General features: G+C 45.4%; 1 pseudogene across 1 annotated transcript in view; it reads right to left on the bottom strand.

Moving 5' to 3' along the window:
• Positions 1-6,746: 6,746 nt before the first annotated feature.
• LOC116361456 (general transcription and DNA repair factor IIH helicase subunit XPB-like) overlaps positions 6,747-12,595 on the bottom strand; it is a 91,432-nt pseudogene continuing 85,583 nt past the window's right edge. Inside the window, exons 15-16 of the transcript XR_004207598.1 lie at positions 11,607-11,753; positions 6,747-7,201 (exon numbers count right to left, since the gene is read on the bottom strand). The product of XR_004207598.1 is annotated as a general transcription and DNA repair factor IIH helicase subunit XPB-like (transcript). The remainder of the gene's footprint in view (positions 7,202-11,606; positions 11,754-12,595) is intronic.

Below are 12,595 nucleotides of genomic sequence, written 5' to 3'. Positions count from 1 at the left end.
CCTCTGAGAGAGAGTGAGAGAGAGAGAGAGAGAGAGAGAGAGAGAGCGGGAGAGAGAGACGGAGAGAGACAGAGAGAGAGAGCGGGAGAGAGAGCGGGAGAGAGACAGAGAGAGAGAGAGAGAGAGAGAGAGAGAGAGAGAGAGAGAGAGAGAGAGAGAGAGAGAGAAAAATAAAAAGAGTACTGGAAAACACAAAAACACAAAGTTCCGGCTCCCATGAGAAAGGGCAGGGAGAGAGAGAAGGAACATAAAATTCAACACACCAATTAGGATCTGGCTAAAAATACTTGAATCAGTTACAGAGCCCATTGTCCTTTATGGTTGTGAGGTCTGGGGTCCGCTCACCAACCATTAATTCACAAAATAGGACAAACACCAAATTGAGAATCTGCATGCAGAATTCTACAACAATATCCTCCGTGGGCGATACCACTAATTATCAAAATCCAGAAAAAAGAGCCGTTAAATTCTACAACCACCTAAAAGGAAGCGATTCCCAAACCTTCCATAACAAAAGCCATCACCTACAGAGAGATGAACCTGGAGAAGAGTCCCCTGAGCAAGCTGGTCCTGGGGCTCTGTTCACAAACACAAACAGACCCCACAGAGCCCCAGGACAGCAACACAATTAGACCCAACCAAATCATGAGAAAACAAAAAGATAATTACTTGACACATTGGAAAGAATTCACAAAAAAACAGAGCAAACTAGAATGCTATTTGGCCCTAAACCGAGAGTACACAGTGGCAGAATACCCGACCACTGTGACTGACCCAAACTTAAGGAAAGCTTTGACTATGTACAGACTCAGTGAGCATAGCCTTGCTATTGAGAATATATATAATATGACATTTGTAATGTCTTTACTGTTTTGAAACTTCTGTATGTGTAATGTTTACTGTTATTTTGTATTGTTTATTTCACTTTATATCTAGAATAAATCTAGAATTGCACTTTATATATTCACTTTATATATTATCTACCTCACTTGCTTTGGCAATGTTAACACATGTTTCCCATGCCAATAAAGCCCTTGAATTGAATTGAATTGAGAGAGACAGAGACAGAGACAGAGACAGAGACAGAGACAGAGACAGACAGACAGACAGACAGACAGACAGACAGACAGACAGACAGACAGACAGACAGACAGACAGACAGACAGACAGACAGACAGACAGACAGACAGACAGACAGACAGACAGACAGACAGACAGAGAGACAGAGAGACAGAGAGACAGAGAGACAGAGACAGAGAGACAGAGACAGAGAGAGAGTCTGTCCAATGTATGACCATATTAGAGAGACATATTCTGGGGAGGGTTTGGACAGCTGGACTTCCTCCTGTGTTTTATTATTCACTGTTTCCTGAGGACCTTTTGTTTGGCTCAGACTACTGGTTTATTAACTACTGTTTCCTGAGGACCTTTTGTTTGGCTCAGACTACTGGTTTATTAACTACTGTTTCCTGAGGACCTTTTGTTTGGCTCAGACTACTGGTTTATTAACTACTGTTTCCTGAGGACCTTTTGTTTGGCTCAGACTACTGGTTTATTAACTACTGTTTCCTGAGGACCTTTTGTTTGGCTCAGACGGCTGGTTTCTTGACCCCTGAAGAGCGGTTAAGGGGTGAAGACAGATTAAGATCTATATTACTGTCAGGTGTTTCCACCTTGAGCCATTTCAATCCATTGAGGTGTGATAAGAATAATCCGGACTATCCTTCTTTATTCATTTAACTAGGCAAGTAAGTTAAAAACAAATTCTTATTTACAACGACGGGCAGACGCTGGGCCAATTGTGCACCGCCCGATGGGACTCCCAATCACAGCCGGATGTGATACAGCCTGGATTCGAACCAGGGACTGTAGTGACACCTCTTGCACTGAGATGCAGTTCCAGGAGCAATGGTATGCTTTACCTGGAATGCTTTTCCAACAGTCTTGAAGGAGTTCCCACATATGCTGAGCACTTGTTGGCTACTTTTCTCCTTCACTCTGGGGTCCAAATCATCCCAAACCATCTGAATTGGGTTGAGGTCAGGTGATTGTGGAAACCAGGTCATCTAATGCAGCACTCCATCACTCTCCTTCTTGGTCAAATAGCCCTTACACAGCCGGGAGGTGTGTTGGGTCATTGTCCTGTTGAAAAACAAACGAGAGACTCACTAAGCCCAAACCAGATGGGATGTCGTATCGCTGCAGATTTCTGTGGTTGCCATGCTAAGTGTGCCTTGACTTCTAAATAAATCCCAGACTGTGTTACCATCAACGCACCCCCACACCATCACACCTCCTCCATGCTTCACGGTGGGAACCACACACCATCACACCTCCTCCATGCTTCACGGTGGGAACCACACATGTGGAGATCATCCCTTCACCTACTATGTGTCTCACAAAGACATCACACCTCCTCCTCCATGCTTCACGGTGGGAACCACAAATGTGTAGATCATCTGTTCACCTACTCTGCGTCTCACAAAGACACGGCGGTTGGAACCAAAAATCTCAAATTTGGACTGATTTCCACCGGTCTAATTGCTCGTGTTTCTTGCCAAAGCAAATCTCTTATGATTATTGGAGTCCTTCAGTAGTGGTTTGTTTGCAGCAACTCTACCATGAAGGACTGATTCTCTCAGTCTCCTCTGAGCTGTTGATGTTGAGATGTGTCTGTTACTTGAACTCAGTAAAGCATTAATTTGGGCTGCAATCTGAGGTGTAGTTAACTCTAATGAACTTATCCTCTGCAACAGAGGTAACTCTGGGCCTTCTTTTCCTGTGTTGGTCCTCATTCCAGGTGACTACCTCATTAGGCTGGTTGAGAGAATGCCAAGAGTGTGCAAAGCTGTCATCAAGGCAAAAGCTGGCTAATTTGAAGATTCTCAAATATAAAATATTTTGGTTTGTTTAACACTTTTGTTGGTTACTACATGATTCCATATGTGTTATTTCATAGTTTTGATGTCTTAACTATTATACTACAATGTAGAAAATAGTAAAAATAAAGAAAAACCCTTGAATGAGTAGGTGTTCTGGACATTGAATAAGGTTCTGGTACTGACCTGTCTATACAACCATTCCAGGACCCTGGACATTGAATAAGGTTCTGGTACTGACCTGTCTATACAACCACTCCAGGACCCTGGACATTGAATAAGGTACTGACCTGTATATATAACCACTCCAGGACCCTGGACATTGAATAAGGTTCTGGTACTGACCTGTATATACAACCACTCCAGGACCCTGGACATTGAATAAGGTTCTGGTACTGACCTGTATATACAACCACTCCAGGACCCTGGACATTGAATAAGGTTCTGGTACTGACCTGTATATACAACCACTCCAGGACCCTGGACATTGAATAAGGTTCTGGTACTGACCTGTATATACAACCACTCCAGGACCCTGGACATTGAATAAGGTTCTGGTACTGACCTGTATATACAACCACTCCAGGACCCTGGACATTGAATAAGGTTCTGGTACTGACCTGTCTATACAACCACTCCAGGACCCTGGACATTGAATAAGGTTCTGGTTCTGACCTGTATATACAACCACTCCAGGACCCTGGACATTGAATAAGGTACTGACCTGTATATACAACCACTCCAGGACCCTGGACATTGAATAAGGTACTGGTACTGACCTGTAAATACAACCACTCCAGTACCCTGGACATTGAATAAGGTTCTGGTACTGACCTGTCTATACAACCACTCCAGGACATTGAATAAGGTTCTGGTACTGACCTGTCTATACAACCACTCCAGGACCCTGGACATTGAATAAGGTACTGACCTGTATATACAACCACTCCAGGACCCTGGACATTGAATAAGGTTCTGGTTCTGACCTGTATATACAACCACTCCAGGACCCTGGACATTGAATAAGGTTCTGGTTCTGACCCGTCTATACAACCACTCCAGGACCCTGGACATTGAATAAGGTACTGACCTGTATATACAACCACTCCAGGACCCTGGACATTGAATAAGGTTCTGGTACTGACCTGTCTATACAACCACTCCAGGACCCTGGACATTGAATAAGGTTCTGGTTCTGACCTGTATATACAACCACTCCAGGACCCTGGACATTGAATAAGGTTCTGGTACTGACCTGTCTATACAACCACTCCAGGACCCTGGACATTGAATAAGGTTCTGGTACTGACCTGTATATACAACCACTCCAGGACCCTGGACATTGAATAAGGTTCTGGTACTGACCTGTATATACAACCACTCCAGGACCCTGGACATTGAATAAGGTACTGACCTGTATATACAACCACTCCAGGACCCTGGACATTGAATAAGGTTCTGGTACTGACCTGTCTATACAACCACTCCAGGACCCTGGACATTGAATAAGGTTCTGGTTCTGACCTGTATATACAACCACTCCAGGACCCTGGACATTGAATAAGGTTCTGGTACTGACCTGTCTATACAACCACTCCAGGACCCTGGACATTGAATAAGGTTCTGGTACTGACCTGTATATACAACCACTCCAGGACCCTGGACATTGAATAAGGTTCTGGTACTGACCTGTATATACAACCACTCCAGGACCCTGGACATTGAATAAGGTTCTGGTACTGACCTGTATATATAACCACTCCAGGACCCTGGACATTGAATAAGGTTCTGGTTCTGACCTGTCTATACAACCACTCCAGGACCCTGGACATTGAATAAGGTTCTGGTTCTGACCTGTATATACAACCACTCCAGGACCCTGGACATTGAATAAGGTTCTGGTTCTGACCTGTCTATACAACCACTCCAGTACCCTGGACATTGAATAAGGTACTGACCTGTATATACAACCACTCCAGGACCCTGGACATTGAATAAGGTTCTGGTTCTGACCTGTATATACAACCACTCCAGGACCCTGGACATTGAATAAGGTTCTGGTTCTGACCTGTCTATACAACCACTCCAGTACCCTGGACATTGAATAAGGTACTGACCTGTATATACAACCACTCCAGGACCCTGGACATTGAATAAGGTTCTGGTTCTGACCTGTATATACAACCACTCCAGGACCCTGGACATTGAATAATGTACTGGTACTGACCTGTATATACAACCACTCCAGTACCCTGGACATTGAATAAGGTTCTGGTACTGACCTGTCTATACAACCACTCCAGGACCCTGGACATTGAATAAGGTTCTGGTTCTGACCTGTATATACAACCACTCCAGGACCCTGGACATTGAATAAGGTTCTGGTTCTGACCCGTATATATTTGTATTCTTGTTGTCGTTTACATCCTAGTTATTTTGGATGTTTTGTATTCTATCTTTTCATTTTATTTTCTTGTTGGGGGAAGAGAATCCCACTCTCCTGTTTTCCACCTGTTGAATCCCGTGCACTTGGCGAATAAACTTCCAAACAGCATCTTCTGGCAGGGGATCTCTCCAGTTTAATCTCGGATTCAAACAGGATTAGAGTCGATACAACTCTTTGAACTTTCCCCAAATCCTCTGGGGGTTTCATGACATCCTAGTTTGACCTGAGGAAGAGCACATGTTGCTATGGGTAACAGCTAATGTGGGATCCGGATGAAGTCATTAGCTCAAAAAAAACACTGATCTGGATTGAATTATTCTTTTGCAATCCAATTTGGGTTCACGGTAGGATCCAGGTTTTTAACTGGGTGTCCTGAGGATGATGGGTAGGGTAGGGGGAGGGTAGAGGGAGGGGAGGGGGAGGGTAGAGGGAGGGGAGGGTAGAGGGAGGGGTTCATGGTAGGATCCAGGTTTTTAACTGGGTGTCCTGAGGAAGATGTCTGTGCCTGCTGCAGGGAGGCGAGGGTGAGGGTAGAGGGAGGGGAGGGGGAGGGTAGGGGAGGGTGAGGGTAGAGGGAGGGGAGGGTGAGGGAGGGAGGGGAGGGTATAGGGAGGGTAGAGGGTAGGGGGATGGGTAGAGGGTAGGGTACATGGGAGGGTAGGGTAGAGGGATGGGTAGAGGGTAGGGTACATGGGAGGGTAGGGTAGAGGGATGGGTAGAGGGTAGGGTACATGGGAGGGTAGGGTAGAGGGTAGGGGGATGGGTAGAGGGTAGAGGGTAGGGTACATGGGAGGGTAGGGTAGAGGGTAGGGGATGGTAGGGTAGAGGGTAGGGGGATGGGTAGAGGGTAGGGTAGAGGGATGGGTAGAGGGTAGGGTACATGGGAGGGTAGGGTAGAGGGTAGGGGGATGGGTAGAGGGTAGAGTAGAGGGTACGGTGAGAGTAGAGGGTAGGGTAAAGGGGAGGGTAGGGTAGAGGAGGGTAGGGTAGAGGGTAGAGTAGAGTAGAGGGTAGGGTAGAGGGTAGAGTAGAGGGTAGAGTAGAGGGTAGAGTAGAGGGTAGAGTAGAGGGTAGAGTAGAGGGTAGGGTAGAGGGTAGAGTAGAGGGTAGGGTAGAGGGTAGGGTAGAGGGTAGAGTAGAGGGTAGGGTAGAGGGTAGGGTAGAGGGTAGGGTAGAGGGTAGGGTAGAGGGTAGGGGGTAGAGGGTAGGGTAGGGGGTAGAGGGTAGAGTAGAGGGTAGGGTAGAGGGTAGGGGGTAGAGGGTAGAGTAGAGGGTAGGGTAGAGGGTAGGGTAGAGGGTAGAGTAGAGGGTAGGGTAGAGGGTAGGGTAGAGGGTAGGGTAGAGGGTAGGGGGTAGAGGGTAGGGTAGAGGGTAGGGGTAGAGGGTAGGGTAGAGGGTAAAAAATATACAAACGAATCCCAAACATTCCTGTTTTATTTGAAAAGCATTTCATGTCAAGACAAAAAACAAAAACACATGAATGAAATATGAGACAGATAAAAGACCACATTTAGTATCCCTCTCTGAAGAACTAAAAACCCCTAGAACTGAGGTTATGGTGGTGATGCAGAACTGGGTTCTCTCTGAAACACACAGGGAACATGTTCGTCCTACCAGGGTCTATAGCGGTTACCTCTCGTCTGACCTGAGTCTAGGAATCCCTTCCACAACACCCCGGCAGTATCCCACAGTAACACCTTATTCCCTATATAGTGCAGCAGATTAGAGCAGAGACCTACGGGCCCTTCCTGAAGCGCTTGAAGAGCGGGTGGATGTTGTTACCCAGGTGGGCCCGGCTGCCTCTAGAGCGATACTCCATGTAGACAGAATCATCAGCCCCGGACATGGAGCTCATGGTACCAGGTCTCCGCTGGAACTGGGGAGAGAGAGAGAGAGTTTGGAATATAGAACTGGAGAGAGAGAGAGGTTAGAATATAGAACTGGAGGAGAGAGAGAGAGAGAGTTTAGAATATAGAACTGGAGGGGAGAGAGAGAGGTTAGAATATAGAACTGGAGGGGAGAGAGAGGTTAGAATATAGAACTGGAGTAGAGAGAGGTTAGAATATAGAACTGGAGGGGAGAGAGGTTAGAATATAGAACTGGAGGAGAGAGAGGTTAGAATATAGAACTGGAGGAGAGAGAGGTTAGAATATAGAACTGGAGGGGAGAGAGAGGTTAGAATATAGAACTGGAGAGAGAGAGGTTAGAATATAGACCTGGAGGGGAGAGAGAGATTAGAATATAGAACTGGAGGAGAGAGAGGTTAGAATATAGAACTGGAGGGGAGAGAGAGGTTAGAATATAGAACTGGAGGGGAGAGAGGTTAGAATATAGAACTGGAGAGAGAGAGGTTAGAATATAGAACTGGAGGGGAGAGAGGTTAGAATATAGAACTGGAGGAGAGAGAGGTTAGAATATAGAACTGGAGGGGAGAGAGGTTAGAATATAGAACTGGAGGAGAGAGAGGTTAGAATATAGAACTGGAGGGGAGAGAGAGGTTAGAATATAGAACTGGAGAGAGAGGTTAGAATATAGAACTGGAGGGGAGAGAGGTTAGAAATATAGAACTGGAGAGAGAGAGGTTAGAATATAGAACTGGAGGGGAGAGAGGTTAGAATATAGAACTGGAGGAGAGAGAGAGGTTAGAATATAGAACTGGAGAGAGAGAGAGAGAGAGAGAGAGAGAGAGAGGTTAGAATATAGAACTGGAGAGAGAGGTTAGAATATAGAACTGGAGGGGAGAGAGAGTTTAGAATATAGAACTGGAGAGAGAGAGGTTAGAATATAGAACTGGAGGGGAGAGAGAGGTTAGAATATAGAACTGGAGGGGAGAGAGAGGTTAGAATATAGAACTGGAGGGGAGAGAGAGGTTAGAATATAGAACTGGAGGGGAGAGAGGTTAGAATATAGAACTGGAGGGGAGAGAGAGTTTAGAATATAGAACTGGAGAGAGAGTTTAGAATATAGAACTGGAGGGGAGAGAGGTTAGAATATAGAACTGGAGAGAGAGGTTAGAATATAGAACTGGAGGGGAGAGAGGCTAGAATATAGAACTGGAGGGAGAGAGAGTTTAGAATATAGAACTGGAGGGGAGAGAGAGGTTAGAATATAGAACTGGAGGGGAGAGAGGTTAGAATATAGAACTGGAGGGGAGAGAGAGTTTAGAATATAGAACTGGAGAGAGAGAGGTTAGAATATAGAACTGGAGAGAGAGTTTAGAATATAGAACTGGAGAGACAGAGGTTAGAATATAGAACTGGAGAGAGAGGTTAGAATATAGAACTGGAGGGGAGAGAGGTTAGAATATAGAACTGGAGAGAGAGAGGTTAGAATATAGAACTGGAGGGGAGAGAGGTTAGAATATAGAACTGGAGGGGAGAGAGAGTTTAGAATATAGAACTGGAGAGAGAGAGGTTAGAATATAGAACTGGAGAGAGAGGTTAGAATATAGAACTGGAGGGGAGAGAGGTTAGAATATAGAACTGGAGAGAGAGGTTAGAATATAGAACTGGAGGGGAGAGAGGTTAGAATATAGAACTGGAGGAGAGAGAGAGGTTAGAATATAGAACTGGAGAGAGAGAGAGAGGTTAGAATATAGAACTGGAGAGAGAGAGAGAGAGAGAGAGAGAGAGAGAGAGGTTAGAATATAGAACTGGAGAGAGAGGTTAGAATATAAAACTGGAGGGGAGAGAGGTTAGAATATGAACTGGAGGGGAGAGAGAGTTTAGAATATAGAACTGGAGAGAGAGAGGTTAGAATATAGAACTGGAGGGGAGAGAGAGGTTAGAATATAGAACTGGAGGGGAGAGAGAGGTTAGAATATAGAACTGGAGGGGAGAGAGAGGTTAGAATATAGAACTGGAGGGGAGAGAGAGGTTAGAATATAGAACTGGAGGGGAGAGAGAGTTTAGAATATAGAACTGGAGAGAGAGTTTAGAATATAGAACTGGAGGGGAGAGAGGTTAGAAATATAGAACTGGAGAGAGAGGTTAGAATATAGAACTGGAGGGGAGAGAGGTTAGAATATAGAACTGGAGGGGAGAGAGAGTTTAGAATATAGAACTGGAGAGAGAGAGGTTAGAATATAGAACTGGAGAGAGAGGTTAGAATATAGAACTGGAGGGGAGAGAGGTTAGAATATAGAACTGGAGGGGAGAGAGAGTTTAGAATATAGAACTGGAGAGAGAGAGGTTAGAATATAGAACTGGAGGGGAGAGAGAGGTTAGAATATAGAACTGGAGGGGAGAGAGAGTTTAGAATATAGAACTGGAGAGAGAGGTTAGAATATAGAACTGGAGAGAGAGTGGTTAGAATATAGAACTGGAGGAGAGAGGTTAGAATATAGAACTGGAGGGGAGAGAGAGATTAGAATATAGAACTGGAGGGGAGAGAGAGATTAGAATATAGAACTGGAGGGGAGAGAGGTTAAAATTTAGAACTGGAGGGGAGAGAGAGGTTAGAATATAGAACTGGAGAGAGAGGTTAGAATATAGAACTGGAGGGGAGAGAGAGGTTTAGAATATAGAACTGGAGGGGGAGAGAGGTTAGAATTATAGAACTGGAGGGGAGAGATGAGGTTAGAAATATAGATACTGGAGTGGGAGAGAGTTAGAATATAGAACTGGAGGGGAGAGAGAGGTTTAGAATATAGAACTGGAGGGGGAGAGAGAGGTTAGACCATATGGAGAACTGGACGGGAGAGAGACGGTTTAAGATATAGAACCTGGAGGAGGAGAGGAGGTATAGGAATTAATAGAACCTGGAGGCAGGAGAGAGGTTAGTGATATAGAAACTGGAGGGAGAAGAGGAGAGCGAGGGTTAAGGAATATAGGAAACGGAGAGAGAGAGACGGTTTAGAATATAGAAACTGGAGGGGGGAGAGAGTGTAGAACTATAGAACTGGAGGGCGAGAGAGAGCGTATAGAATTAGACTGGAGGAGAGATCGAGGTTAGAATATAGTAACTGGAAGGGAGAGAGAGCTTTAGAATAGTAGAACTTGGGAGGGGGAGAGAGAGGCTTAGAATTATAGAAGAACTGGAGGAGAGAAGGTTAGAAGGTTAGAATATAGAACTGGAGGGGAGAGAGAGTGTTAGAATATAGAACTGGAGGAGAGAGGTTAGAAATATAGAACTGGAGAAGAGGTTAGAATTGACTGGAGGGGAGAGAGAAGGTTAGAATATGAACTGGAGGGGAGAGAGGTTAGAATATAGAACTGGAGGGGAGAGAGAGGTTAGACATATAGAACTGGAGAGAGAGAGAGGTTAGAATAATAAACTGGAGGGGAGAGAGAGGTTAGAATATAGAACTGGAGGAGAGAGAGGTTAGAATATAGAACTGGAGGGGAGAGAGAGTTAGAATATAGAACTGGAGGGGAGAGAGAGGTTAGAATATAGAACTGGAGGAGAGAGAGGTTAGAATATAGAACTGGAGGGGAGAGAGAGGTTAGAATATAGAACTGGAGGGGAGAGAGAGGTTAGAATATAGAACTGGAGAGAGAGAGAGGTTAGAATATAGAACTGGAGGGGAGAGAGAGGTTAGAATATAGAACTGGAGGGGAGAGAGAGGTTAGAATATAGAACTGGAGAGAGAGGAGAGGTTAGAAATATAGAACTGGAGGGGAGAGAGGTTAGAAATATAGAACTGGAGGAGCAGAGAGGTTAGAATATAGAACTGGAGGGGAGAGAGAGGTTAGAATATAGAACTGGAGAGAGAGGTTAGAATATAGAACTGGAGGGGAGAGAGGTTAGAATATAGAACTGGAGGGGAGAGAGAGAGGTTAGAATATAGAACTGGAGGGGAGAGAGAGGTTAGAATATAGAACTGGAGGGGAGAGAGGTTAGAATATAGAACTGGAGGGGAGAGAGAGGTTAGAATATAGAACTGGAGGGGAGAGAGAGGTTAGAATATAGAACTGGAGGGGAGAGAGAGGTTAGAATATAGAACTGGAGGGGAGAGAGGTTAGAATATAGAACTGGAGAGAGAGAGGTTAGAATATAGAACTGGAGAGAGAGGTTAGAATATAGAACTGGAGGGGAGAGAGGTTAGAATATAGAACTGGAGAGAGAGAGGTTAGAATATAGAACTGGAGAGAGAGAGAGGTTAGAATATAGAACTGGAGGGGAGAGAGAGTTTTATAAGGTTTTAAAGGTTTAAAATGCCTGACTTCAGAACTTGACAGACCAGATGCGTTTCCCATGCTGGACAGACAGAAGTCAATCCAGAACAGATGTCCACATTTCATTGATTGATTGATTGATTGATAAGAGGTGTGTATACATACCATTGGCCGTCCATTCTCTCCGATGACCACTTCCTCCTCTGCGTCGAGGTCTGTAGCAGCCAGAACCTTCTGGAGCAGCTGATACTGCTCCTCTCTGGAGGAGAACATCAGATTATCCTCCTCCATCCCCGCCATTTTAGTGATGACCTGGTGGAGAGGAGGAGATTAGGGAGGAGGAGGAGGAGAGATAGGAGGAGGACAGAGAGAGAGGGGGAAGGACATAGATTAGATCAGTGCTTAATTTGAGCCGGAGCAAACTAGAGCACTCTTCCCCCAACTCTGTGATCAGGTCAAACTAAAAATACTTTTTTCTTGAAAGTATGTTCCGGAACCTCAGAGCTCCAATGTTCCGGAACCTCAGAGCTCCAATGTTCCGGAACCTCAGAGATCCAATGTTCCGGAACCTCAGAGATCCAATGTAACCGGAACCTCAGAGCGCCAATGTTCCCGGAACCTCAGAGATCCAATGTTCCCGGAACCTCAGCGCTCCAATGTTCCCGAACCTCAGAGATCCAATGTTCCCGGAACCTCAGAGCTCCAATGTTCCCGGAACCTCAGAGCTCCAATGTTCCCGGAACCTCAGAGCTCCAATGTTCCCGGAACCTCAGAGCTCCAATGTTCCCGGAACCTCAGAGCTCCAATGTTCCCCGGAACCTCAGAGCTCCAATGTTCCCGGAACCTCAGAGCTCCAATGTTCCCGGAACCTCAGAGCTCCAATGTTCCCGGAACCTCAGAGCTCCAATGTTCCCGGAACCTCAGAGCTCCAATGTTCCCGGAACCTCAGAGCTCCAATGTTCCGGAACCTTCAGAGCTCCAATGTTCCGAACCTCAGAGCTCCAATGTTCCGGAACCTCAGAGCTCCACAGGTCATTAAGGATCTGTTTTTTAGTCCAACCCCCCCCCCCAAAAAAATATCAGCATTTTTTTGTTGTTTGTTTTTTGGCCCGCCACTGCTAAAGTAATATAGGGGAAACACTGTAGGGTTAGTA

The sequence above is a fragment of the Oncorhynchus kisutch genome, unplaced genomic scaffold, assembly GCF_002021735.2.
Source record: "Oncorhynchus kisutch isolate 150728-3 unplaced genomic scaffold, Okis_V2 scaffold697, whole genome shotgun sequence".
NCBI classification, from domain to species: domain Eukaryota; kingdom Metazoa; phylum Chordata; class Actinopteri; order Salmoniformes; family Salmonidae; genus Oncorhynchus; species Oncorhynchus kisutch.
This window is presented reverse-complemented; position numbering and strand designations above follow the sequence as displayed.